At 47.8% G+C, this 25952-nt stretch overlaps 1 long non-coding RNA gene across 1 annotated transcript in view; it reads left to right on the top strand.

Annotated features, from left to right (window-relative positions):
- The first annotated feature begins 842 nt into the window (after positions 1–842).
- Positions 843–25952, top strand: part of LOC144611271 (uncharacterized) — a 29353-nt gene continuing 4243 nt past the window's right edge. Inside the window, exon 1 of the long non-coding RNA XR_013549501.1 lies at positions 843–1048. This is a non-coding gene — a long non-coding RNA (uncharacterized LOC144611271). The remainder of the gene's footprint in view (positions 1049–25952) is intronic.

Genomic DNA, 25952 nt, shown 5'->3' with positions numbered 1-25952 from the left:
GACTAGACTAGACTTGACTAGACTAGATTTGACTAGACTAGACTTGACTAGACTAGACTTGACTAGACTAGACTTGACTAGACTAGACTTGACTAGACTAGACTAGACTTGACTAGACTAGACTTGACTAGACTAGACTAGACTTGACTAGACTAGACTAGACTAGACTAGACTAGACTTGACTAGACTTGACTAGACTAGACTAGACTTGACTAGACTAGACTAGACTTGACTAGACTAGACTTGACTAGACTAGACTTGACTAGACTAGACTTGACTAGACTAGACTGGACTAGACTTGACTGGACTAGACTTGACTAGACTAGACTTGACTAGACTAGACTTGACCAGACTAGACTAGACCAGACTTGACTAGACCAGACTTGACTAGACCAGACTTGACTAGACCAGACTTGACTAGACCAGACTAGACTAGACTTGACTAGACTAGACTTGACTAGACTAGACTAGACTTGACTAGACTAGACTTGACTAGACTAGACTTGACTAGACTAGACTAGACTAGACTTGACTAGACTAGACTAGACTAGACTTGACTAGACTAGACTTGACTAGACTAGACTTGACTAGACTAGACTAGACTTGACTAGACTAGACTAGACTTGACTAGACTTGACTAGACTAGACTTGACTAGACTTGACTAGACTAGACTTGACTAGACTAGACTAGACTAGACTTGACTATAGAAGCAATGTGACATTGACTACTTTGGACTACAACTCCCGGCATGCCCCGGTCGCCACGTCACGGCGAGAGTCTCGCGAGAGGGGGAGGTGTCGGGGGAAGAAGGGGCGTGGCCTTGAGCCGCCCGTCCCTCCCCGGCTCTCCGCCATCTTGACGGCCCCCGGTGCCAAGCGAGTCAGCCCGCCTCCTTTCCCCCCCCCCCCCTCCCCATCGCCTTTTTTTTGCGGCGGGCGGGGGACGAAAAAGCAGCGCGGGTCGCGGCGGACACGGATTGAGGTCGATCCGGAGCGGATGGCGCCGCGCGGGCCGTCATTTTTGTGAAAGACGCGAAGCCCGGAGCAGGTAGGCCCCGAGGTGGATCAAGGGAGGGAGGGGAGGGGAGGTGAAGGATCGCCCGTCCCTCCCTCCCCCAACCCCCATCGGCGACCCATCTCCATCCCAAAATGGCGATGGGGCGAGGCGCCGTGCGGCGGGGAGGTCGGATGAGCCCCGGGGCGGCGGGGAGGGGGAGGATGGCGGCGGATTGCCCCTTCCCCCCTCCCCACCTTCCCCCCTCTTCCCCGCGGTGGCCATCTTGGTTGGTCACCTTTCTCCCCGGGCTCAGTGACGTCACGGGGTTCCCCCCTTTGCCTTGCACCTCTCTCTTTGCATTCCTCTCTCCCTCTTTTCTTTCGCTCCCTCCGTCCACCAAAACGAGCTGCCAAGGACATTTGCAGGGTGGGCGATGTGGAGCATGTTGCATTTTTCCCTGTGCATGGAAAAAAAAAGCAGAAATTTGCCTTTTAAACAATATTTAGAGTTTAAAAAAATTAATGCAAGTGTGTCTCCTTTTCTTTTGTTTTAATACATTTAGTGGAACTCACTGAAACTTGGCACGCAGTTACAGCAGGCAGTGCCTTCATAACGAGAGGAGTTGAGTACAGGAGCAAAGAGATCCTTCTGCAGTTGTACCGGGCCCTGGTGAGACCGCACCTGGAGTACTGTGTGCAGTTTTGGTCTCCCAGTTTAAGGAAGGATATTCTTGCTATTGAGGACGTGCAGCGTAGGTTTACCAGGTTAATTCCCGGAATGGCGGGACTGTCATATGTTGAAAGACTGGAGCGACTGGGCTTGTATACACTGGAATTTAGAATGATGAGAGGGGATCTTATTGAAACGTATAGGATTATTAAGAGGTTGGACACGTTAGAGGCAGGAAACATGTTCCCAATGTTGGGGGAGTTTTTAAAATAATGCAAGTTTTTCCTTTTGTTTTACATTTAGTGGAAATCACTGAAAATGGCACGCAGGTACAGCAGGCAGTGCCTTCATAACGAGAGGAGTTGAGTACAGGAGCAAGAAGATCCTTCTGCAGTTGTAAAGGGCCCTGGTGAGACCGCACCTGGAGTACTGTGTGCAGTTTTGGTCTTCTAGTTTGAGTACAGGAGCAAGGAGGTCCTTCTGCAGTTGTACAGGGCCCAGGTGAGACCGCACCTGGAGTACTGTGTGTGCAGTTTTGGTCCCCTAGTTTGCATACAGGAGCAAGGAGGTCCTTCTGCAGTTGTACAGGGCCCTGGTGAAACCGCACCTGGAGTACTGTGTGTGCAGTTTTGATATCCTAATTTGAGGAAGGACTGGGCTTGTATTTGCAGATAATACAAAGCTGGGTGGCAGTGTGAACTGTGAGGAAGATGCTATGAGGTTGCAGGGTGACTTGGACAGGTTGCGTGAGTGGGTGGATGCAGGGCAGATGCAGTTTAATGTGGATAAGTGTGAGGTTGTCCACTTTGGTGGTTAGATCAGGAAGGCAGATTATTATCTGAATGGTGTCAAATTACTAAAAGGGGACGTACAACTAGATCTGGGTATCCTAGTGCATCAGTCACTGAAAGGAAGCATGCAGGTACAGCAGGTAGTGAAGGAAGCCAATGGCATGTTGGCCTTCATAACAAGAGGAGTTGAGTACAGGATCAAGGAGGTCTTTCTGCAGTTGTACAGGGCTCTGGTGAGACCGCACCTGGAGTACTGTATGCAGTTTTGGTCTCCTAGTTTGAGTTTAGGAGCAAGGAGGTCCTTCTGCAGTTGTACACGGCTCTGGTGAGACTGCACCTGGAGTACTGTGTGTGCAGTTTTGGTCTCCTAGTTTAAGGAAGGATATTCTTGCTATTGAGGACGTGCAGCGTAGGTTTACCAGGTTAATTCCCGGAATGGCGGGACTGTCGTATGTTGAAAGACTGGAGCGACTGGGCTTGTATACACTGGAATTTAGAAGGATGAGAGGGGATCTTAATGAAACGTATAGGATTATTAAGAGGTTGGGCTTGGAAACATGTTCCCAATGTTGGGAGAGTTTTAAAAATAATGCAAGTTTCTCCTTTTGTTTTAATACATTTAGTGGAACTCACTGAAAATGGCATGCAGGTACAGCAGGCAGTGAAGAAAGCTGCTTTTATAACGAGAGGAGTTAAGTACAGGAGCAAGGAGGTCCTTCTGCAGTTGTACAGGGCCCTGGTGAGACCGCACCTGGAGTACTGTGTGCAGTTTTGGTCTCCCAGTTTGAGTTCAGGAGGAAGGAGGTCCTTCTGCAATTGTACAGAGCCCTGGTGAGACCGCACCTGGAGTACTGTGTGTGCAGTTTTGGTCTCCTAGTTTAAGGATGGATATTCTTGCTATTGAGGCAGTGCAGCGTAGGTTTACCAGGTTAATTCCCGGAATGGTGGGACTGTCGTATGTTGAAAGACTGGAGCGGCTAGGCTTGTATACACTGGAATTTAGAGGGATGAGAGGGGATCTTATTGAAACATATAGGATTATTAAGAGGTTGGACACGTTAGAGGCAGGAAACATGTTCCCAATGTTGGGGGAGTTTTTAAAATAATGCAAGTGTCTCCTTTTGTTTTAATACATTTAGTGGAACTCACTGTAAATGGCACGCAGGTACAGCAGGCAGTGAAGAAAGCTGCCTTCATAACGAGAGGAGTTGAGTACAGGAGCAAAGAGGTCCTTCTGCAGTTGTACAGGGCCCTGGTGAGACCGCACCTGGAGTACTGTGTGCAGTTTTGGTCTCCCAGTTTGAGTTCAGGAGGAAGGAGGTCCTTCTGCAGTTGTACAGGGCCCTGGTGAGACCGCACCTGGAGTACTGTGTGTGCAGTTTTGGTCTCCTAGTTTAAGGAAGGATATTCTTGCTATTGAGGCAGTGCAGCGTAGGTTTACCAGGTTAATTCCCGGAATGGTGGGACTGTCGTATGTTGAAAGACTGGAGCGGCTAGGCTTGTATACACTGGAATTTAGAAGGATGATAGGGGATCTTATTGAAACATATAGGATTATTAAGAGGTTGGACACGTTAGAGGCAGGAAACATGTTCCCAATGTTGGGGGAGTTTTTAAAATAATGCAAGTGTCTCCTTTTGTTTTAACACATTTAGTGGAACTCACTGTAAATGGCACGCAGGTACAGCAGGCAGTGAAGAAAGCTGCCTTCATAACGAGAGGAGTTGAGTACAGGAGCAAGGAGGTCCTTCTGCAGTTGTACAGGGCCCTGGTGAGACCGCACCTGGAGTATTGTGTGTGCAGTTTTGGTATCCTAATTTGAGGAAGGACTGGGCTTGTATTTGCAGATAATACAAAGCTGGGTGGCAGTGTGAACCGTGAGGAAGATGCTATGAGGTTGCAGGGTGACTTGGACAGGTTGTGTGAGTGGGTGGATGCAGGGCAGATGCAGTTTAATGTGGATAAGTGTGAGGTTGTCCACTTTGGTGGTTAGATCAGGAAGGCAGATTATTATCTGAATGGTGTCAAGTTACTAAAAGGGGACGTACAACTAGATCTGGGTGTCCTAGTGCATCAGTCACTGAAAGGAAGCATGCAGGTACAGCAGGTAGTGAAGGAAGCCAATGGCATGTTGGCCTTCATAACAAGAGGAGTTGAGTACAGGATCAAGGAGGTCCTTCTGCAGTTATACAGAGCTCTGGTGAGACCGCACCTGGAGTACTGTATGCAGTTTTGGTCTCCTAGTTTGAGTTTAGGAGCAAGGAGGTCCTTCTGCAGTTGTACACGGCTCTGGTGAGACCGCACCTGGAGTACTGTGTGTGCAGTTTTGGTCTCCTAGTTTAAGGAAGGATATTCTTGCTATTGAAGGCGTGCAGCGTAGGTTTACCAGGTTAATTCCCGGAATGGTGGGTTGGACACGTTAGAGGCAGGAAACATGTTCCCAATGTTGGGGGAGTTTTTAAAATAATGCAAGTGTCTCCTTTTGTTTTAATACATTTAGTGGAACTCACTGAAAATGGCACGCAGGTACAGCAGGCAGTGAAGAAAGCTGCCTTCATAACGAGAGGAGTTGAGTACAGGAGCAAAGAGGTCCTTCTGCAGTTGTACAGGGCCCTGGTGAGACCGCACCTGGAGTACTGTGTGCAGTTTTGGTCTCCTAATTTGAGTCTAGGAGCAAGGAGGTCCTTCTGCAGTTGTAAAGGGCCCTGGTGAGACCGCACCTGGAGTACAGTGTGTGCAATTTTGGTCTCCAAATTTGAGGAAGGACTGGGCTTGGATTTGCGGATGACACAAAGCTGGGTGGTAGTGTGAACTGTGAGGAAGATGCTATGAGGTTGCACGGCGACTTGGACAGGTTGTGCGAGGGGGCGGATGCATGGCAGATGCAGTTTAATGTCGAGAAATGTGAGGTCCACTTTGGTGGAAACAACAGGAAGGCAGATTATTATCTGAATGGTGTCAAGTTACGAAAAGGGGATGTCCTAGTGCATAAGTCACTGAAAGGAAGCATGCAGGTACAGCAGGCAGTGAAGGAAGCCAATGGCATGTTGGCCTTCATAACGAGAGGATTTCAGTATAGGAGTAAAGAGGTCCTTCTGCAGTTGTACATGACCCTGGTGAGACCACACTGGAGTACTGTGTGCAGTTTTGGTCTCCTAGTTTGAGTTTAGGAGCAAGGAGGTCCTTCTGCAGTTGTACAGGGCCCTGGTGAGACCGCACCTGGAGTATTTTGTGCAGTTTTGGTCTCCTGGTTTGAGTACAGGAGCAAGGAGGTCCTTCTGCAGTTGTACAGGGGCCTAATGAGACCACACCTGGAGTACTGTGTGCAGTTTTGGTCTCTTAATTTGAGGAAGGATATTCTTGCTATTGAGGGCGTGCAGCGTAGGTTCACCAGGTTAATTCCCGGAATGGCGGGACTGTCATATGTTGAAAGACTGGAGCGACTGGGCTCGTCTACACTGGAATTTAGAAGGATGAGAGGGGATCTTATTGAAACATATAGGATTATTAAGAGGTTGGACACGTTAGAGGCAGGAAATTGTCCCTAGTGGGTGTAGGATGGTGTTGATGTACGGGGATCACTGGGCGGCTCGGACTTGGTGGGCCGAAGGGGCCTGTTTCCGGCTGTATATATATGATATGATATGAAACATGTTCCCAATGTTGGGGGAGTTTTTAAAATAATGCAAGTGTCTCCTTTTGTTTTAATACATTTAGTGGAACTCACTGAAAGTTGGCACGCAGGTACAGCAAGTCAAGTCAATTTTATTTGTATAGCACATTTAAAAACAACCCACGTTAACCAAAGTGCTGTACATCTGATTAGGTACAAAGGAAGAAATGAAACATACAGTAGCACACAAACATAACAGCACATACAAAACAGTTCACAGCGCCTCCTCAATGGGCTTCAAACGCTAGGGAGTAGAAATAGGTTTTGAGCCTGGACTTAAAGTAGTCGATGGAGGGGGCAGTTCTGATGGGGAGAGGGATGCTGTTCCACAGTCTAGGAGCTGCAACTGCAAAAGCGCGGTCACCCCTGAACTTAAGCCTAGACCGCGGGATAGTGAGTAGCCCCAAGTCGGCCGACCTGAGGGACCTGGAGTTAGAGAGGTGGGTTAGAAGATTTTTGATGTGGGGGGGGGGGGGGGATGTCCATTTAGGGCTTTATATGTGAATAGGAGGAGCTTGAAGTTGATTCTGTACTGTACAGGGAGCCAGTGGAGAGAGGCCAGAATCGGCGTGATGTGGTCCCTTTTCCGGGTACCCGTCAGGAGTCTCGCTGCGGCGTTTTGGACCAGTTGCAGGCGGGACAGGGAAGATTGGCTGATCCCAGTGTATAGGGAGTTGCAGTTGTCTAGGCGGGAGGAAATGAAAGCGTGAATGATTTTTTCAGTGTCGTCGAATTGGAGGAAAGGTTTGATTTTAGCTATGGTACGAAGTTGGAAGAAGCTGGCTTTTACCACAGCGTTGACTTGCTTGTCAAACTTTAATGCAGAGTCAAATAACACGCCGAGGTTTTTGACATGCGGTTTGACCAGGCAGGATAGGCTTCCAAGACTGCCTGTTATCGATTTGATGGAGTCGGGGGGGGGGGGGGGGGGCCGAATAGGATGACCTCAGACTTGCTCTCGTTTAATTGGAGGAAGTTCTGTGCCATCCAACATTTTATGTCCTCAAGGCAGTGTAAGAGGCTGTTTAAATTTGACTGGTTGTTGGGTTTCAGGGGGAGGTAAAGCTGTGTGTCATCGGCATAGCAGTGGAAAGAAATGCCGTGCCTTTGAATGATTTGGCCAAGGGGGAGCATGTATAGAGAGAAGAGAATGGGGCCTAGGATGGAGCCTTGTGGAACTCCGCAGGAGAGGTTAGCTGGAGAAGAGGAATAACTGCCTATGTTGATGGCGAAACTCCTATCTTTGAGGTAGGAAACGAACCAGCTCAGGGCTGTGCCATCAATGCCAACCGCGTACCGGAGACGGTCAATAAGGATGGTGTGGTCCACTGTATCGAACGCTGCGCTGAGGTCGAGAAGGAGCAGGATTGCACAGTCGCCGGTGTCGATGGCGAGAAGCAGGTTGTTGTGTACCTTCAACAAGGCAGACTCTGTGCTGTGGTGGGCTCTGAAACCTGACTGGAAACTTTCCAGGATGGTGTTTTGGTGCAGGTAGGGCACTAATTGGTTTAGAATTGCCTTTCAAGGACTTTTGACAGGAATGGCAGTTTGGAAATGGGTCTGTAGTTGCTAGGCAAGGTGACAGTGCCTTCATAACGAGAGGAGTTGAGTATAGGAGCAAGTAGATCCTTCTGCAGTTGCAGAGTGCCCTTGTGAGACCGCACCCGGAGTTCTGTGTGCAGTTTTGGTCTCCTAGTTTGAGTTTAGGAGCAAAGAGGTCCTTCTGCAGTTGTACAGGGCCCTGGTGAGACCGCACCTGGAGTATTGTGTGCAGTTTTAGTCTCCTAGTTTGAGTTTAGGAGCAAGGAGGTCCTTCTGCAGTTGTACAGGGCCCTGGTGAGACCACACCTGGGGTATTGTGTGTGCAGTTTTGGTCTCCTAGTCTGAGTTTAGGAGCAAGGAGGTCCTTCTGCAGTTGTACAGGGCCCTGGTGAGACCGCACCTGGAGTACCGTGTGCAGTTTTGGTCTCCAAATTTGAGGAAGGATATTCTTGCTATTGAGGGCGTGCAGCGTAGGTTTACTAGGTTAATTCCCGGAATGGCGGGACTGTCGTATGTTGAAAGACTGGAGCGACTGGACTTGTATACACTGGAATTTAGAAGGATGAGAGGGGATCTTATTGAAACATATAGGATTATTAAGAGGTTGGACACGTTAGAGGCAGGAAACATGTTCCCAATGTCGGGGGAGTTTTTAAAATAATGCAAGTGTCTCCTTTTGTTTTAAAACATTTAGTGGAACTCACTGAAAGTTGGCACGCAGGTACAGCAGGCAGTGAAGAAAGCTGCCTTCATAACGAGAGGAGTTGAGTACAGGAGCAAGGAGGTCCTTCTGCAGTTGCACAGTGCCCTGGTGAGACCTGGAGTACTGTGTGCAGTTTTGGTCTCCTAATTTGAGGAAGGAATGGGCTTCGGCCGCGGGATGTTTCAGCGCCCGGTGCGGCTCAGCCGCGGGGACTTGGGCGTGGGGAAGAGAGTGGAAGTTTTGTTGCCTCCATCACAGTGAGGGGGTGTTTGGAGTCACTGTGATGGATGTTTGTGTTGGGGTCATGTGTCTTGTGTTTCTTTTTTTTGTGTGACTGCTGGTAACGTAATTTCGTTCGGTACCTCGGTACCGAATGACAAATAAAGCTCTGTATCTTGTATTTGCAGATGATACAAAGCTGGGTGGTAGTGTGAACTGTGAGGAAGATGCTATGAGGTTGCAGGGTGACTTGGACAGGTTGTGTGAGTGGGCGGATGCATGGCAGATGCAGTTTAATGTGGATAAGTGTGAGGTTATCCACTTAGGTGTTAAGAACAGGAAGGCAGATTATTATCTGAAAGGTGTCAAGTTAGGGAAAGGGGACGTACAACGAGATCTGGGTGTCCTAGTGCATCAGTCACTGAAAGGAAGCATGCAGGTACAGCAGGCAGTGAAGAAAGCCAATGGCATGTTGGCCTTCATAACAAGAGGAGTTGAGTATAGGAGCAAAGAGGTCCTTCTGCAGTTGTACAGGGCCCTAGTGAGACCGCACCTGGAGTACTGTGTGCAGTTTTGGTCTCCTAATTTGAGGATGGACGTCCTTGCTATTGAGGCAGTGCAGCGTAGGTTCACCAGGTTAATCACCGGGATGGCGGGACTGACGTACGAGGAAGGATTGGAAAAGACTGGGCTTGTATTCGCTGGAATTTAGATGGATAAGAGGGGATCTGATAGAGACGTACAAAATTATATAAGGACTGGACAAGCTAGATGCAGGAAACATGTTCCCAATGTTGGGGGAGTCCCGAACCAGGGCCCACACAGAATAAAGGGGAGGACATTTAAAACTGAGGTGAGAAAAAACGTTTTCACCCAGAGAGTTGTGAATCAGTGGGATTAATTCTCTGCCACAGAAGGCAGTGGAGGCCAAATCACTGGATGGATTTAACAGAGAGTTAGATAGAGCTCTTGGGGCTAGTGGAATCAAGGGATATGGGGAGAAGGCAGGCACGGGTTACTGATTGTGGACGGTCAGCCGCGATCACAATGAATGGCGGTGCGTACAGGCTCGAAGGGCCGAATGGCCTCCTCCTGCACCAATTTTCTATGTTTCTTTGTGACTAGACTTTCAAGGAGATCCTCCTCCCCTCCCCCCACTCACCATCAACAACACCATAGACACATCTGTGGAGCCATTTAAGTTCCTTGGAACTATCATCTCCAGGGACCTTAAATGGGAGGCCACCATCGACTCCACAGTCAACAAGGCCCAACATCCTGCGGCAACTGAGGACACACAATCTGCCACAGGCAATAGACAATAGGTGCAGGAGGAGGCCATTTGGCCCTTCGAGCCTGTACGTACCGCCATTCAATGTGATCATGGCTGATCATTCTCAATCAGTACCCCGTTCCTGCCTTCTCCCCATACCCCCTGACTCCGCTATCCTTAAGAGCTCTATCTAGTTCTCTCTTGAATGCATTCAGAGAATTGGCCTCCACTGCCTTCTCAGGCAGAGAATTCCACAGATTCACAACTCTCTGACTGAAAAGGTTTTTCCTCGTCTCTGTTCTAAATGGCCGACCCCTTATTCTTAAACTGTGGCCCCTGGTTCTGGACTCCCCCAACATTGGGAACATGTTTCCTGCCTCTAACGTGTCCAACCTCTTAATAATCTTATACGTTTCGATAAGATCCCCTCTCATTCTTCGAAATTCCAGTGTATACAAGCCTAGTCGCTCCAGTCTTTCAACATATGACATTCCCGCCATTCCGGGAATTAACCTGGTGAACCTACGCTGCACGCCCTCAATAACAAGGACGTCCTGCCTCATGATGGGAGGGGATCTTATAGAAACATTTTAAATGCTGGCTCGAAGGGCCAAATGGCCTCCTCCTGCACCTATTTTCTATGTTTTTTATGAAAGGACTGGACAAGCTCGATGCAGGAAAAAATGTTCCCTGTGTTGGGGAGTCCAGAACCATGGGCCACACACACAGTCTAAGAATAAAGGGGAGGCCATTTAAAACTGAGGTGAGGAGAAACGTTTGCAGTTGTGAATGTGTGGGATTCTCGACCACAGAGGCCGATTCACTGGCTGAATTCAAGAGAGAGTTAGATAGAGCTCTAGGGGCTAGTGGAATCAAGGGATATGGGAAGAAGGCAGGCACAGGTAACTGATTGTGGACGATCAGCCGCGATCACAGTGAATGGCGGTGCGTACAGGCTCGAATGGCCGCCTCCTGCACCTGTTTTCTATGTTATTCATGTTGCATTTGAACTTGCTATTTGGACATTTGCAACGAGATCGCACCACGATTTGGCAAATAAATCTGGGTGACTTATTTCTAAAGAATTGAAAGAACTGCATCTCCGTCGACTGATTTGCACCTATCTGAAGAGATTTGCAGCCTCTTTTGAAGAGATTTGCTGCCTTTTTACAGAGAATCACGGATCTTTTGAAATATCTGCAGCACCTTTTTAAATTCTAGCTCCTTTTTAAAAAGATTTGCGCCTTTTAAAGAGATTTGCAGCCTTTGTTACAGAGAATCGCAACTCTTTTTGAAATAACTGCAGCAGTTTTAACAGGCGTGTGGATTTTCCGTGTTTCCTGCATTTTTAAAATCCATTTTGCGTGATTTCCGCGTTTTTCACTTTGCCGAATGAACGGAGAAATCGGATCGAAAAAAGAAAGGAAAAAAAACCGATGTATGACCTTCCGTTTTGGCTGGTGTTCAGGAGCAAACGAACAAGAGTTTTAGTACATAGAATAGTCACTGAAAGGAAGCATGCAGGTACAGCAGGCAGTGAAGAAAGCCAATGGAATGTTGGCCTTCATAACAAGAGGAGTTGAGTATAGGAGCAAAGAGGTTGTTCTGCAGTTGTACAGGGCCCTAGTGAGACCGCACCTGGAGTACTGTGTGCAGTTTTGGTCTCCAAATTTGAGGAAGGATATTCTTGCTATGGAGGGCGTGCAGCGTAGGTTCCATATAATATAACCATATAACAACTACAGCATGGAAACAGGCCCGTTCGGCCCTACCAGTCCACGCCGACCATTCTCTCTGACCTAGTCTCATCTACCTGCACTCAGACCATAACCCTCTAAACCCCTCCTATCCATATACCTATCCAATTTACTCTTAAATAATAAAATCGAGCCAGCCTCCACCACTTCCACCGGAAGCCCATTCCATACAGCCACCATCCTCTGAGTAAAGAAGTTCCCCCTCATGTTACCCCTAAACGTTTGTCCCTCAATTCTGAAGCTATGTCCCCTTGTTGGAATCTTCCCCACTCTCAAAGGGAAAAGCCTACCCACGTCAACTCTGTCCGTCCCTCTCAAAATTTTAAAAACCTCTATCAAGTCCCCCCTCAACCTTCTACGCTCCAAAGAATAATTAGGTTAATTTTCCTGGAATGGCGGGACTGTCGTACGTTGAAAGACCGGAGCGACTAGGCTTGTATACACTGGAATTTAGAAGGATGAGAGGGGATCTTATCGAAACGTATAAGATTATTAAGGGGTTGGACATGTTAGAGGCAGGAAACATGTTCCCAATGCTGGGGGAGTCCAGAACCAGGGGCCACAGTTTAAGAATAAGGGGTCGGCCATTTAGAACGGAGATGAGGAAAAACATTTTCAGTCAGAGAGTTGTGCATCTGCGGAATTATCTGCCTCAAAAGGCAGTGGAGACCAATTCTCTGAATGCATTCAAGAGAGAGCTAGGTAGAGCTCTTAAGGATAGCGGAGTCAGGGGGTATGGGGAGAAGGCAGGAACGGGGTACTGATTGTGGATGATCAGCCATGATCACATTGGATGGTGGTGCTGGCTCAAAGGGCCGAATGGCCTACTCCTGCACCTATTGTCTATTGTCTAATTCTGTGTTTTACACTTTGCCAAATGAACAGAGAAATCGGATCAAAAGAAAGAAAGGAAAAAAATAAACGATGTATGCACTTGTAGTGTAGGACTTGCTGAGTTACTCCAGCATTTTGTGATACCTGTGGACTTGTATTGAACACTAGGGTTTCGCTAGGGGTTCCGTGAGAATTCCCCCCGACAATGTGGCACCTAGGCTGGGCAAGGCAGCCAATCTCGACCTCATCGGGAGTTCCAGAGCTGTGGAACTCCAGCCCAGTTGGAGCCAGCACACCCATCCCCATCGCCGAGCGACTTTCGTGGCCGGCTGGATAAACCAGCAAACCAGAAACCTTTCCACCCGGAGAGTTGTGAATTTGTGGGATTCTCTGCCACAGATTCACTGGATGGATTTAAGAGAGAGTTAGATAGAGCTCTAGGGGCTAGCGGAATCAAGGGATATGGGGAGAAGGCAGGCACGGGTTACTGATTGTGGACGATGAGCCATGATCACAATGAATGGCGGTGCGTACAGGCTCAAAGGGCCGAATAGCCTCCTCCTGCACCTATTGTCTCCTTTTTTAATACATTTAGTGGAACTTACTGAAAGTTGGCGCGCAGGCAGTGAAGAAAGCTGCTTTCATAACGATAGGATTTCAATATAGGACCAAGGAGGTCCTTCTGCAGTTGTACAGGGCCCTGGTGAGACCGCACCTGGTGTACTGTGTGCAGTTTTGGTCTCCTAGTTTGAGGAAGGACTGGGCTTGTATTTGCAGATGACACAAAGCTGGGTGGCAGTGTGAACTGAGGAAGATGCTATGAGGTTGCAGGGTGACTTGGACAGGTTGTGTGATTGGGCGGATGCAGGGCAGATGCAGTTTAATGTGGATAAGTGTGAGGTTCCTGCCTTCTCCCCATACCCCCTGACTCCGCTATCCTTAAGAGCTCTATCCAGCTCTCTCTTGAATGCATTCAGAGAATTGGCCTCCACTGCCTTCTGTGGCAGAGAATTAATCCCACAGATTCACAACTCTCTGGGTGAAAAAGTTTTTTCTCACCTTAGTTTTAAATGTCCTCCCCTTTATTCTTAGACTGTGTTGCCCCTGGTTCGGGACTCCCCCAACATTGGGAACATGTTTCCTGCATCTAGCTTGTCCAGTCCTTTTATAATTTTGTACGTCTCTATCAGATCCCCTCTCATCCTTCTAAATTCCAGCAAATACAAGCCCCGTCTTTTCCAATCTTTCCTCGTACGACAGTCCCGCCATCCCGGGGATTAACCTGGTGAACCTACGCTGCACTGCCTCAATAGCAAGGACGTCCTTTCTCATGATGAGAGGGGATCTTATAGAAACGTTTTAAATGCTGGCTCGAAGGACCAAATGGCCTACTCCTGCACCTATTTTCTATGTTTCTATAAAAGGACTGGACAAGCTAGATGCAGGAAAAATGTCCCAATGTTGGGGGAGTCCAGAACCAGGGGCCACACAGTCTAAGAATAAAGGGGAGGCCATTTAAAACTGAGGTGAAGAGAAACGTTTGCAGTTGTGAATGTGTGGGATTCTCTGCCACAGAGGGCACTGGAGGCCGATTCACTGGATGGGTTTAAGAGAGAGTTAGATAGAGCTCTAGGGGCTAGTGGAATCAAGGGATATGGGGAGAAGGCAGGCACGGGTTACTGATTGTGTATGATCAGCTGTGATCACAATGAATGGCGGTGCGTACAGGCTCGAAGGGCCGAATGGCCTCCTGCACCTATTTTCTATGTTTCTATAATTAAGACACAGTTAAAATATAAAACACGGCAGAAAAGCCAAATTACCACCTTCTTGGGCTGATAATCAATTAATGTGCGAATTTACTTCAAAATGTTATTAGTGTACAGAGAGACATGTTCACATTATTTTGTAATTATTATCCGGAAATTGGAGGAACAGCACCTCATATTTCGCTTGGGCAGCTTGCAGCCCAGTGGTATGAACATCGACTTCTCCAACTTTAGATAGTTCCTCTGTCCCTCTCTTCCCCTTCCCAGATCTCCCTTTATCTTCCTGTCTCCACCTATATCCTTCCTTTGTCCCGCCCCCCTGACATCAGTCTGAAGAAGGGTCTCGACCCGAAACGTCACCCATTCCTTCTCTCCTGAGATGCTGCCCGACCCGCTGAGTTACTCCAGCATTTTGTACCTGTCCACGTTCTCCGCAGAGATGCTGCCCGACCCGCTGAGTTACTCCAGCACTTTGTACCTGTCCACGTTCTCCACAGAGATGCTGCCCGACCCGCTGAGTTACTCCAGCACTTTATGAAATAAATACCTTCGATTTGTACCACATCTGCAGTTATTTTCTTACACTTTAAAGAACTGCACCTCTTTTGAAAGATATGTACCCTTTAAAACAGATTTGCAACCTTTTTGAAGTAGAATTACAACTCTTAAAAGAATTGCAAATTTGCAAAATTCGTTTCTATGTTTATCTCACCCCCTTTTAAAATAGATTTGCAGTCCTTTTTATATTACACTTCTTTTAAAAGATTTGCACTCTTTTAAAGAAATGTGCAGCCATTTTAGAGAGAATTAATGGCATTTTGGCCTTCATAACGAGAGGACTTGCATTTAGGAGTAAAGAGGTCCTTCTGCAATTGTACAGGGCCCCAGTGAGACCGCACCTGGAGTACTGTGTGCAGTTTTGGTCTCCTAGTTTGAGGAAGGACGTCCTTGCTATTGAGGCAGTGCAGCGTAGGTTCACCAGGTTAATCCCCGGGATGGCGGGACTGTCGTACGAGGAAAGATTGGAAAGACTGGGCTTGTGTTCACTGGAGTTTAGAAGGATGAGAGGGGGATCTTATAGAGACTTGCAAAATTATAAAAGGACTGGACAAGCTAGATGCAGGAAACATGTTCCCAATGTTGGACGAGTCCAGAACCAGGGGCCACACAGTCTAAGAATAAAGGGGAGGCCATTTAAAACCGAGGTGAGGAGAAACGTTTCCAGTTGTGAATGTGTGGGATTCTCTGCCACAGAGGGCAGTGGTGGCTGATTCACTGGATGGATTTAAGAGAGAGTTAGATAGAGCTCTAGGGGCTAGTGGGATCAAGGGATTATGGGGAGAAGGCAGGCACGGGTTACTGATTGTGGACGGTCAGCCGCGATCACAGTGAATGGCGGTGCGTACAGGCTCGAAGGGCCGAATGGCCTCCTGCACCTATTTTCTATATTTCTATGTAACTGTGGCCTTTTGTTAAATGGCAGTTCTTTTAAATGGATTGCTACTCTTCTTTAAAGACAATTGCAGTCCTTTCCGACAAACGTCGTCCTTTAACGAGATTTGCACCCCTTTTAAAGAATTCCTGCTCTTTTTAAAGAATCGCAGGGCCCTGTACAACTGCAGAAGGACCTCCTTGCTCCTAGACTCAAAAGCGAATACGAGCCCAGTCTTTCCCATCTTTCCTTATACGACAGTCCTGCCATCCCGGGGATTAACCTGGTGAACCTACGCTGCACTGCCTCAATAGCAAGGACGTCATTCCTTGAATCCCACACATTCACAACTGGAAACGTTTCTCCTCACCTCGGTTTTAAACAGCCTCCCCTTTATTCTTAGACTCTGTGGCCCCTGGTTCTGGACTCCCCCAACATTGGGAACATTTTTCCTGCATCTAGCCTTTTATAATTTTATACGTCTCTCTATAAGATCCCCCTCTCATCCTTATAAACTCCAGCGAATACAAGCCCAGTCTTTCCAATCTTTTCCCATAGTCTGATCAGTCTGTAGAAGGGTCTCGACCCATTCCTTCTCTCCTGAATTGCTGCCTTACCCGCTGAGTTACTCCAGCATTTTGTGCCTACCTTTCCTCATATGACAGGGATTAACCTGGTGAACCTACGCTGCACTGCCTCGATAGCAAGAAAGTCCTTCCTCGAATTAGGAGACCAAAACTGCACACAGTACTCCAGGTGCGGTCTCACCAGGGCCCTGTACAACTGCAGAAGGACCTTTTTGCTCCTAAACTCAAACTAGGAGAACAAAACTGCACACAGTATTCCAGATGTGGTCTCACCAGGGCCCTGTACAACTGCAGAAGGACCTCTTTTCTCCTTGATTCAAAAGCGAATACGAACCCAGTCTTTCCAATCTTTCCTTATACGACCTACGCTGCACTGCCTCAATAGCAAGGACGTCCTTCCTCGAATTAGGAGACCAAAACTGCACACAGAATACTCCAGGTGCGGTCTCTCCAGGGCCCTGTACAACTGCAGAAGGACCTCCTTGCTCCTAGATTCAAAAACAAATACGAGCCCAGTCTTTCCAATCTTTCCTCATATGACTGTCCCGCCATCCTGGGGATTAACCTGGTGAACCTACGCTGCACTGCCTCGATAGCAAGGACGTGTTTCCTCGAATTAGGAGACCAAAACTGCACACAGTACTCCAGGTGCGGTCTCACCAGGGCCCTGTACAGCTGCAGAAGGACCTCCTTGCTCCTAGACTCAAACTAGGAGACCAAAACTGCACACAGTACTCCAGGTGCGGTCTCACCAGGGCCCTGTACAAGAAAAAAGTGCCCCCCTTGTTTCTCTTCCTGCTCCCTGCTGCAATGCAGCCAGCCGCGTGTTTTCAAAATTGGCTGCTGTCCTTTTTCCTTGCCCGTGTCCAATCCCCCAGTGTTGTAGCTCGGGTCTCATTCAGGGACGCTGGGCTCCTGCAGCTTTATCTTTCCAGTGTGTGTCGGGGCGAGGGGGGGGGGGGGGGGGAGAAGGAGGGAACCTCTCCCTGTGAACTTTTGCAGAAAGGTTCTTTTGCAAAGCGCGCCATGGTCAAAAAGAGTCCGAAGAAAACCGTGAGGTTGTCACGATTATTAACCCCAAAAACGTGCTGCCTTTGACATGGTTGCGTGTGTGCGTGTTAAAAAAAAGTGCTGCCGTTTCACGTTTCTTTGATTGTGTGTGTACAAAAAAAGGTGCTGCCTTTACTCAGTTGTGTGTGCGAGCATACAAAAAAAGTTCAGACTTTACTCGGTTGTGTGTGGGTACAAAAAAGTGCTGCCTGTAAATGGTTGTGTGTGTGGGTGTACAAAAAAAAGTGCTGCCTTTTCACGTTTCTGTGATTGTGTACAAAAAAGTGCTGCCTTTACTTGGTTGTGTGTGTGTGTGTGTGTGCGTGTGTACAAACAAAGTGCTGCCTTTTCACGTTTTTGTGATTGTGTGCGTGTAGGAAAAAAAGTGCTCCCTTTACACAGTTGTGTGTTTGATGTGGGTGTGTACAAAAAAGGTGCTCCTTTTACACAGTTGTGTGGGGGGGTGTGCGTGTGTGTGCAAAAAAAGTGCTGCCTTTTCACGTTTTTGTGATTGTGTGTGTGTAGGAAAAAAAGTGCTCCCTTTACACAGTTGTGTGTTTGATGTGTGTGTGTGTGCAAAAAAGGTGCTCCCTTTACACAGTTGCGTGTGTGATGTGCGGGGTGTGTGTGTGTACAAAAAAGGTGCTCCCTTTACACAGTTGTGTGTTTGATGTGTGTGTGTGTGTGTGCAAAAAAGGTGCTCCCTTTACACAGTTGTGCGTGTGTGTGCGGGGTGTGTGTGTACAAAAAAGGTGCTCCCTTTACACAGTTGTGTGTGTTTGATGTGTGTGTGTACAAAAAAGATGCTCCCTTTACACAGTTGTGTGTGTGTGTGCGGGGTGTGTGTGTACAAAAAAGGTGCCCCTTTACACAGTTGTGTGTACAAAAAAGGTGCCCCCTTTACACAGTTTGTGTGTGTGTGTGCGGGGTGTGTGTACATAAAAAGTGCTCCCTTTACACAGTTATGTGTGTGATTGTGTGTGCGGGGTGTTTGTGTGTACATAAAAATGCTCCCTTTACACAGTTGTGTGTGTGATGTGTGCGTGGGGGTGTGCGTGTGTACAAAAAAAGTGCTCCCTTTACATGGTTGTGTGTGTGATGTGTGTGTGTGTGTGTGTGTACAAAAAAGGTGCTCCCTTTACACAGTTGTGTGTGCGGGGTGTGTGTGTACAAAAAAGGTGCTCCCTTTACACAGTTGTGTGTGGGGGGGTGTGCGTGTGTACAAAAAAGGTGCTCCCTTTACACAGTTGTGTGTGGGGGGGTGTGCGTGTGTACAAAAAAGGTGCTCCCTTTACACAGTTGTGTGTGTGTGTGCGGGGTGTGTGTACATAAAAAGTGCCTCCCTTTACACAGTTATGTGTGTGATGTGTGTGTGTGCGGGGTGTTTGTGTGTACATAAAAAATGCTCCCTTTACACAGTTGTGTGTGTGACGTGTGTGTGGGGGGGTGTGCGTGTGTACAAAAAAAGTGCTCCCTTTACATGGTTGTGTGTGTGAGATGTGTGTGTGTGTGTACAAAAAAGGTGCTCCTTACACAGTTGTGTGTGTGTGGGTGTGTGTGTGTACAAAGAAACATAGAAAATAGGTGCAGGAGTAGGCCATTCGGCCCTTCGAGCCTGTACGCACCGCCATTCAATATGATCATGGCTGATCATCCAGCTCAGTATCCCGTACCTGCCTTCTCTCCATACCCCCTGATCCCTTTAGCCACAAAGGGCCACATCTAACTCCCTCTTAAATATAGCCAATGAACTGGCCTCAACTACCTTCTGTGGCAGAGAATTCCACAGACTCACCACTCTCTGTGTGAAGAAATGTTTTCTCATCTCGGTCCTAAAAGACTTCCCCCTTATCCTTAAGCTGTGACCCCTGGTTCTGGACTTCCCCAACATCGGGAACAATCTTCCCGCATCTAGCCTCTCCAACCCCTTAAGAATTTTGTATGTTTCTATAAAGATCTCCCCTCAGTCTTCTAAATTCCAGCGAGTACAAGCCCAGTCTATCCAGTCTTTCTTCATATGAAAGTCCTGCCATCCCAGGGATCATGGTTGTGTGTGTGCGTGTGTGTACAAAATAGTGCTGCCTTTACATGGTTTGTGTGCGCGCGCGTGTGTGCGTGTACAAAAAAGGTGCTGCCTTTTCACGTTTCTGTGATTGTGTGTGTACAAAAAAAAGTGCTGCCTTTACTCGGTTGTGTGCGCGTGTGTGTGGGTGGGGAGAGAGAGAGAGGAGTGAGGTGGTGGAGGAAGGAAATGCAGACACTGCATTTTTACACCGAAGATAAGACACAAAATGCTGGAGTAACTCAGCGGGACAAGCACCCTTGAAGGGTCTCGCCCCGAAAACGTCGCCCGTTTCCTTCCCTCCAGAGATGCTGCCCGACCCGCTGAGTTACTCCAGCACTTTGTACCTGTCCACGTTCTCCACAGAGATGCTGCCCGACCCGCTGAGTTACTCCAGCACTTTGTGTCTCACCCCTGTGTGTGTGTCCTGCCTTTTAGAAATAGATTAGACCACGTGGACCCGTTGGGCCCAAACCTCTCCTGCATTGGTGTAGCACTCTTCCCCCTGCCCCCTCCCCCCACCCTCCCTCCCCTCCCTCCCTCCCTTCCCCCCTCCCTCCCCTCCCTCCACCCACCCTCCTCCCCTCCCTCCCTCCCCCTCCTCCTTCCCACCCTCCTTCCCTCCTCCCCTCCCTTCCTCCCCCCTCCCCCTCCCCCTCCCTCCCTCCTTCCCACCCTCCTTCCCTCCCTCCCCCCCTCCCTCCTTCCCACCCTCCTTCCCTCCCTCCACCTCCCTTCCTCCCTCCCTCCTTCCCTCCATCCGCTTCCCCCCCTCCCTCCCTCCCCCCTCCCTCCTCACCCCCTCCCTCCCTCCTTCCCTCCATCCCCTTCCCCCCTCCCTCCCCCCTCCCTCCTCACCCCCTCCCTCCCTCCTTCCCTCCATCCCCTTTCCCCCCTCCCTCCCTCCTCCACTCCCTCCCCCCACTCCCCCTCCCTCCTCCACTCCCCCCCATCTCCCCCCCTCCCTCCCTCCTCCCCATTCCCTCCCCCCCTCCCTCCCTAGGAGACAGATTTAAACTTTAAAATGTGAATAACTTTAAAAATATTACACCGATTTCAATGAAACGTCTTCCATTAGCACCAAAGGGATGATGGTGAGTAAGGTGGGCCTAAAATTGCCGCACTGTCGTGTACCGTTTTGACTGTAGTTCAGGAACAAACAAACAAACAAACGTACGAGAGTTTTGGTATATAGATGTGTATCGTTTCCCTTATAGTGCAAGCTGCAGAGATTTTATTGACTGGAGACTTTCAGCACAGCTTGGCGACAATGACGGACGAATTGTAGGCTTTTAAGAAACGCTTTTGAGCTAGCATATTAATACCACTAAGCAGTGAGAGAGAGAGAGAGAGAGAGAGAGAGAGAGAGAGAGGCTTTTAAGAAACGCTTTTGAGCTAGCATATTAATACCACTAAGCAGTGAGAGAGAGAGAGAGCATGAGAGAGAGAGAGAGAGAGAGAGAGAGAGAGAGGCTTTTAAGAAATGCTTTTGAGCTAACATTAATTCCACTGAAGAGAGAGAGAGCGTGAAAGAGATAGAGAGAGAGGGAGCGAGAGAGAGAGAGAGAGAGAGGCTTTTAGGAAATGCTTTTGAGCTAGCATATTAATTCCACAAGAGAGAGAGAGAGAGAGAGCGTGAGAGAGAGGGTGCGAGAGAGAGAGAGAGAGAGAGAGAGAGGGAGCGAGAGAGAGAGGCTTTTAGGAAATGCTTTTGAGCTAGCATATTAATTCCACGAGAGAGAGAGAGAGAGAGAGAGAGAGAGAGAGAGAGAGAGAGAGAGAGAGAGAGAGAGAGAGAGAGAGAGGAGAGAGAGAGAGAGAGAGAGAGAGAGAGAGAGAGAGAGAGAGAGAGAGAGAGAGAGGGAGCAGAGAGAGAGAGAGGCTTTTAAGAAATGCTTTTGAGCTAGCATATTAATTCCACGAGAGAGAGAGAGAGAGGCTTTTAAGAAATGCTTTTGAGCTAACATTAATTCACTGAAGAGAGAGAGAGAGAGAGAGAGATGGAGAGGCTTTTAAGAAACGCTTTTGAGCTAGCATATTAATTCACTGAGGAGAGAGAGAGAGAGAGAGAGAGGGAGAGGGAGCGGAGAGAGAGAGAGAGAGAGGCTTTTAAGAAAAGTTATTAATAAAAAATTAGATATGGACCCAAATTAATTATATTAGGATTATCAGAACATACTACAAATTTTACAGTAAGTCATGGTACATTTTCTTGATTACAGTCTAATAACGGCGAAAAAACTAATACTTAAATTTTGGAAAAAACCAATAACCCCCACAATTAAAATGTGGACTATGGAAATGACAGAGACCCTGCATTTGGAAAAAATAAGGTTTGCCTTAATCGACAAACCTGAGTTATTTTTAAAAATATGGTCTCCATTTATTGAATTTTTAGAAAAGTAAATGGGCTTGGGCACAGGACCTAAAATAAAAAAAAAAAAATTTAATAAAAAGTTGAAACTTGAGTTGGGGGTTGGATGTACAGCTGTGGTTTTTGTCTCCCGGATCTACTCCCGTTAATTTTTATTGTTAGATCCTTTTTTCTTTTTTTTTTTTAACCCTCTTACTCTCTTTCTCCCCAAGTTTATAGTTTTATATTTTATTTTTACTTTCTCTCTTCAAAAATTTAAAATTGAAGCTATGTAAGAACTTTGTAACAAATGTGTTTTTTCTTATTTCGATTTGTACATATGCTTTTCAAAAAAAAAAAAAAAAAAAAGAAATGCTTTTTGAGCTAGCATATTAATTCCACGAGAGAGAGAGAGAGAGAGAGAGAGGCTTTTAAGAAATGCTTTTGAGCTAACATTAATTCCACTGAAGAGAGAGAGAGAGAGAGAGAGAGAGATGGAGAGGCTTTTAAGAAACGCTTTTGAGCTAGCATATTAATTCCACTGAGGAGAGAGAGAGAGAGAGAGAGAGAGAGGGAGAGGGAGCGAGAGAGAGAGAGAGAGAGGCTTTTAAGAAACGCTTTTGAGCTAGCATATTAATTCCACTGAGGAGAGAGAGAGAGAGAGAGAGAGAGGGAGAGGGAGCGAGAGAGAGAGGCTTTTAAGAAATGCTTTTGAGCTAACATTAATTCCACTGAAGAGAGAGAGAGAGAGATGGAGAGGCTTTTAAGAAATGCTTTTGAGCTAGCATATTTAATTCCACTGAGCAGAGAGAGAGAGAGAGAGAGAGAGAGAGAGAGAGAGAGAGAGAGAGAGAGAGAGAGAGAGAGAGAGAGAGAGAGAGAGAGAGAGAGATACACAGAGAGACACTGAGATCAAATCAATTGCGCTTCTTAAGGATGCCACCTTAATGTTACCTTCACCCTGTCTTTTCACTCTTCCTTGTCTCTGTGTGTGTGTGTGTGGTGTGTCTCTCTCTCTCTCTCCCCCTGACACCTGGAGTACTGTGTGCAGTTTTGGTCTCCTAGTTTGAGTTTAGGAGCAAGGAGGTCCTTCTGCAGTTGTACAGGGCCCCGGCGAGACCGCACCTGGAGTACTGTGTGCAGTTTTGTTCTCCAAATTTGATGAAGGATATTCTTGCTATTGAGGGCGTGCAGCGTAGGTTCACCAGGTTAATTCCCGGAATGGCGGGACTATCATATGTTGAAAGACTGGAGCGACTAGGCTTATATACACTGAATTTAGAAGGATGAGAGGGGATCTTATCGAAACGTATAAGATTATTAAGGGGTTGGACACGTTAGAGGCAGGAAACATGTTCCCAATGTTGGGGGAGTCCAGAACAAGGGGCCACAGTTTAACAATAAGGGGTAGGCCATTTAGAACGGAGATGAGGAAAAACTTTTTCAGTCAGAGAGTTGTAAATCTGTGAATTCTCTGCCTCAGAAGGCACTGGAGGCCAATTCGCTGAATGCATTCAAGAGAGAGCTGGATAGAGCTCTTAAGGATAGCAGACAGTAGGTGCAGGAGTAGGCCATTCGGCCCCTTCGAGCCTGTACGCCATCACCATTCAATGTGATCATGGGTGATCATTCTCAATCAGTACCCCGTTCCTGCCTTCTCCCCATACCCCCTGACTCCGCTATCCTTAAGAGCTCTATCTAGCTCTCTCTTGAGTGCATTCAGAGAATTGGCCTCCACTGCCCTCTGAGGCAGAGAATGCCACAGATTCACAACTCTCTGACTGAAAAAGTTTTTCATCATCTCCGTTCTAAATAGCCTACCCCTTTTTCTTAAACTGTACGTGCCCCCTGGTTCTGGACTCCCCCAACATTGGGAACATGTTTCCTGCCTCTAACGTGTCCAACCCCATAATATTCTTATACGTTTCGATAAGATCCCCTCTCATCCTTCTAATTCCAGTGTATACAAGCCTAGTCGCTCCAGTCTTTCAATGGCGGAGTCAGGGGGTATGGGGAGAAGGCAGGAACGGGGTACTGATTGAGAATGATCAACCGTGATCACATTGAATGGCGGTGCGTACAGGCTCGAAGGGCCGAATGGCCTCCTCCTGCATTTATTGTCTATTGAGTGTGGGAGGAAACTGAAGATCTCGGAGAAAACCCACGCAGGTCACGGGGAGAACGTACAAACTCCGTACAAACTCCGCCCGTAGTCAGGATCGAACCCGAGTCTCCGGCGCTACATTCGCTGTAAGGTGGGAACTGTACCGCTGCGCCACCAAGAAGATGCTTTGTACAGCCCCAGAGTAGAAGCACTGAAGGATCCTCAGAGAGAATTGTGAATGTCCTCAGCTGTCTGAGGTGGTAAAGGCGTTACTCACCAGCGCGGCAATGTGTGTTGTCCATGTCAGATCCTCTTTGATGTGGACTCCCAGGTATTTAAAGCTGCTCTCCCTGTCCACAGTAATCTCCAGTGGCGTGTACGTCCTTGGATGTTGAGCCCTTCTAAAGTCCACAATAGTGTTTGTGACGTTCAAGAGGAGGCAGTGCCAGATCAGCCACCTCCTCCCGGTCGGTAGATCTTAGAAACATAGAAAATAGGTGCAGGAGTAGGCATTCGGCCCTTCGAGCCTGTACGCACCGCCATTCAATATGATCATGGCTGATCATCCAACTCAGTATCCTGTACCTGCCTTCTCTCCATACCCCCTGATCCCTTTAGCCACAAGGGCCACATCTAACTCCCTCTTAAATATAGCCAATGAACTGGCCTCAACTACCTTCTGTGGCAGAGAATTCCACAGATTCACCACTCTCTGTGTGAAGAAAAACTCGGTCCTAAAAGACTTCCCCCTTATCCTTAAACTGTGACCCCTTGTTCTGGACTTCCCCAACATCGGGAACAATCTTCCTGCATCTAGCCTCTCCAACCCCTTAAGAATTTTATACGTTTCTATAAGATCCCCCTCAATCTTCTAAATTCCAACGAGTACAAGCTGAGTCTATTCCGTCTTTCTTCATATGAAAGTCCTGCCATCCCAGGAATCAATCTGGTGAACCTTCTCTGTACTCCCTCTATGGCAAGAATCTTCTCGTTGTTGTCAGAGATCAGGCCCACCACCACAGTGTCATTAGCAAACTTGAGTAACTCAGCAGGTCGGGCAGCATCTCAGGAGAGAAGGAATGGGTGACGTTTCACAGAGTGCTGGAGTAACTCAGCAGGTCGGCAGCATCTCAGGAGAGAAGGAATGGGTGACGTTCGGGTCGAGACCCTTCTTCAGACTGATGTCAGGGGGGGCGGACAAAGGAAGGATATAGGTGGAGACAGGAAGATAGAGGGAGAAATGGAAGGGGGAGGGAAGAGAGGAACTATCTAAAGTTGGAGAAGTCGATGTTCATACCGCTGGGCTGCAAACTGCCCAGGCGAAATATGAGGTGCTGTTCCTCAATTTCCGGTGGGCCTCACTATGGCACTGGAGGAGGCCCATGACAGAAAGGTCAGACCGGAGTGGGAGGGGGAGTTGAAGTGCTCAGCCACCGGGAGATCAGGGTTGGTTAAGGCGGACTGAGCACAGGTGTTGAGCGAAGCGATTCGCCGAGCCTGCGTTTGGTTTCGCCGATGTAAATAAGCTGACATCTGGAGCAGAGATGCTAAAGACTATGGTATTGAAAGCTGAACTAAAGTCAATGAACAGCATCCTCACATTGCCCCCCTTGTGGCTGTCCAGATGAGAGTGAGCGGTGTGCAGAACTGGGCTGGTCCTGCAATCTTTTACACTCCTGCAATAGCTCCCACATAGGTGCTTGCCCAATGTTAACCCTTACAACAGGTTCTCCACACAGATGCTGCCCGACCCGCTGAGTTACTCCAGCACTTTGTACCTGTCCACGTTCTCCACAGAGATGCTGCCCGACCCGCTGAGTTACTCCAGCACGTATCTACCTTTGATTTAAACCAGCATCTGCAGTTCTTTCCTACACACATATATATACACACACACGCGCGCACACACACACACACACACACACACATATGTACGCACACACACATATATACACACACACATACACACACACATACACACACACACACATATATATATATATATACACACATATGTACGCACACACATGTATATAGACACACGCATACACACACACACATATATATACACACGCACATATATATAGACCTACACATATATACACACACATATATATACATACACACACATATGTAC

This window comes from Rhinoraja longicauda, chromosome 39 (assembly GCF_053455715.1).
Source record: "Rhinoraja longicauda isolate Sanriku21f chromosome 39, sRhiLon1.1, whole genome shotgun sequence".
NCBI classification, from domain to species: domain Eukaryota; kingdom Metazoa; phylum Chordata; class Chondrichthyes; order Rajiformes; family Arhynchobatidae; genus Rhinoraja; species Rhinoraja longicauda.
This window is presented reverse-complemented; position numbering and strand designations above follow the sequence as displayed.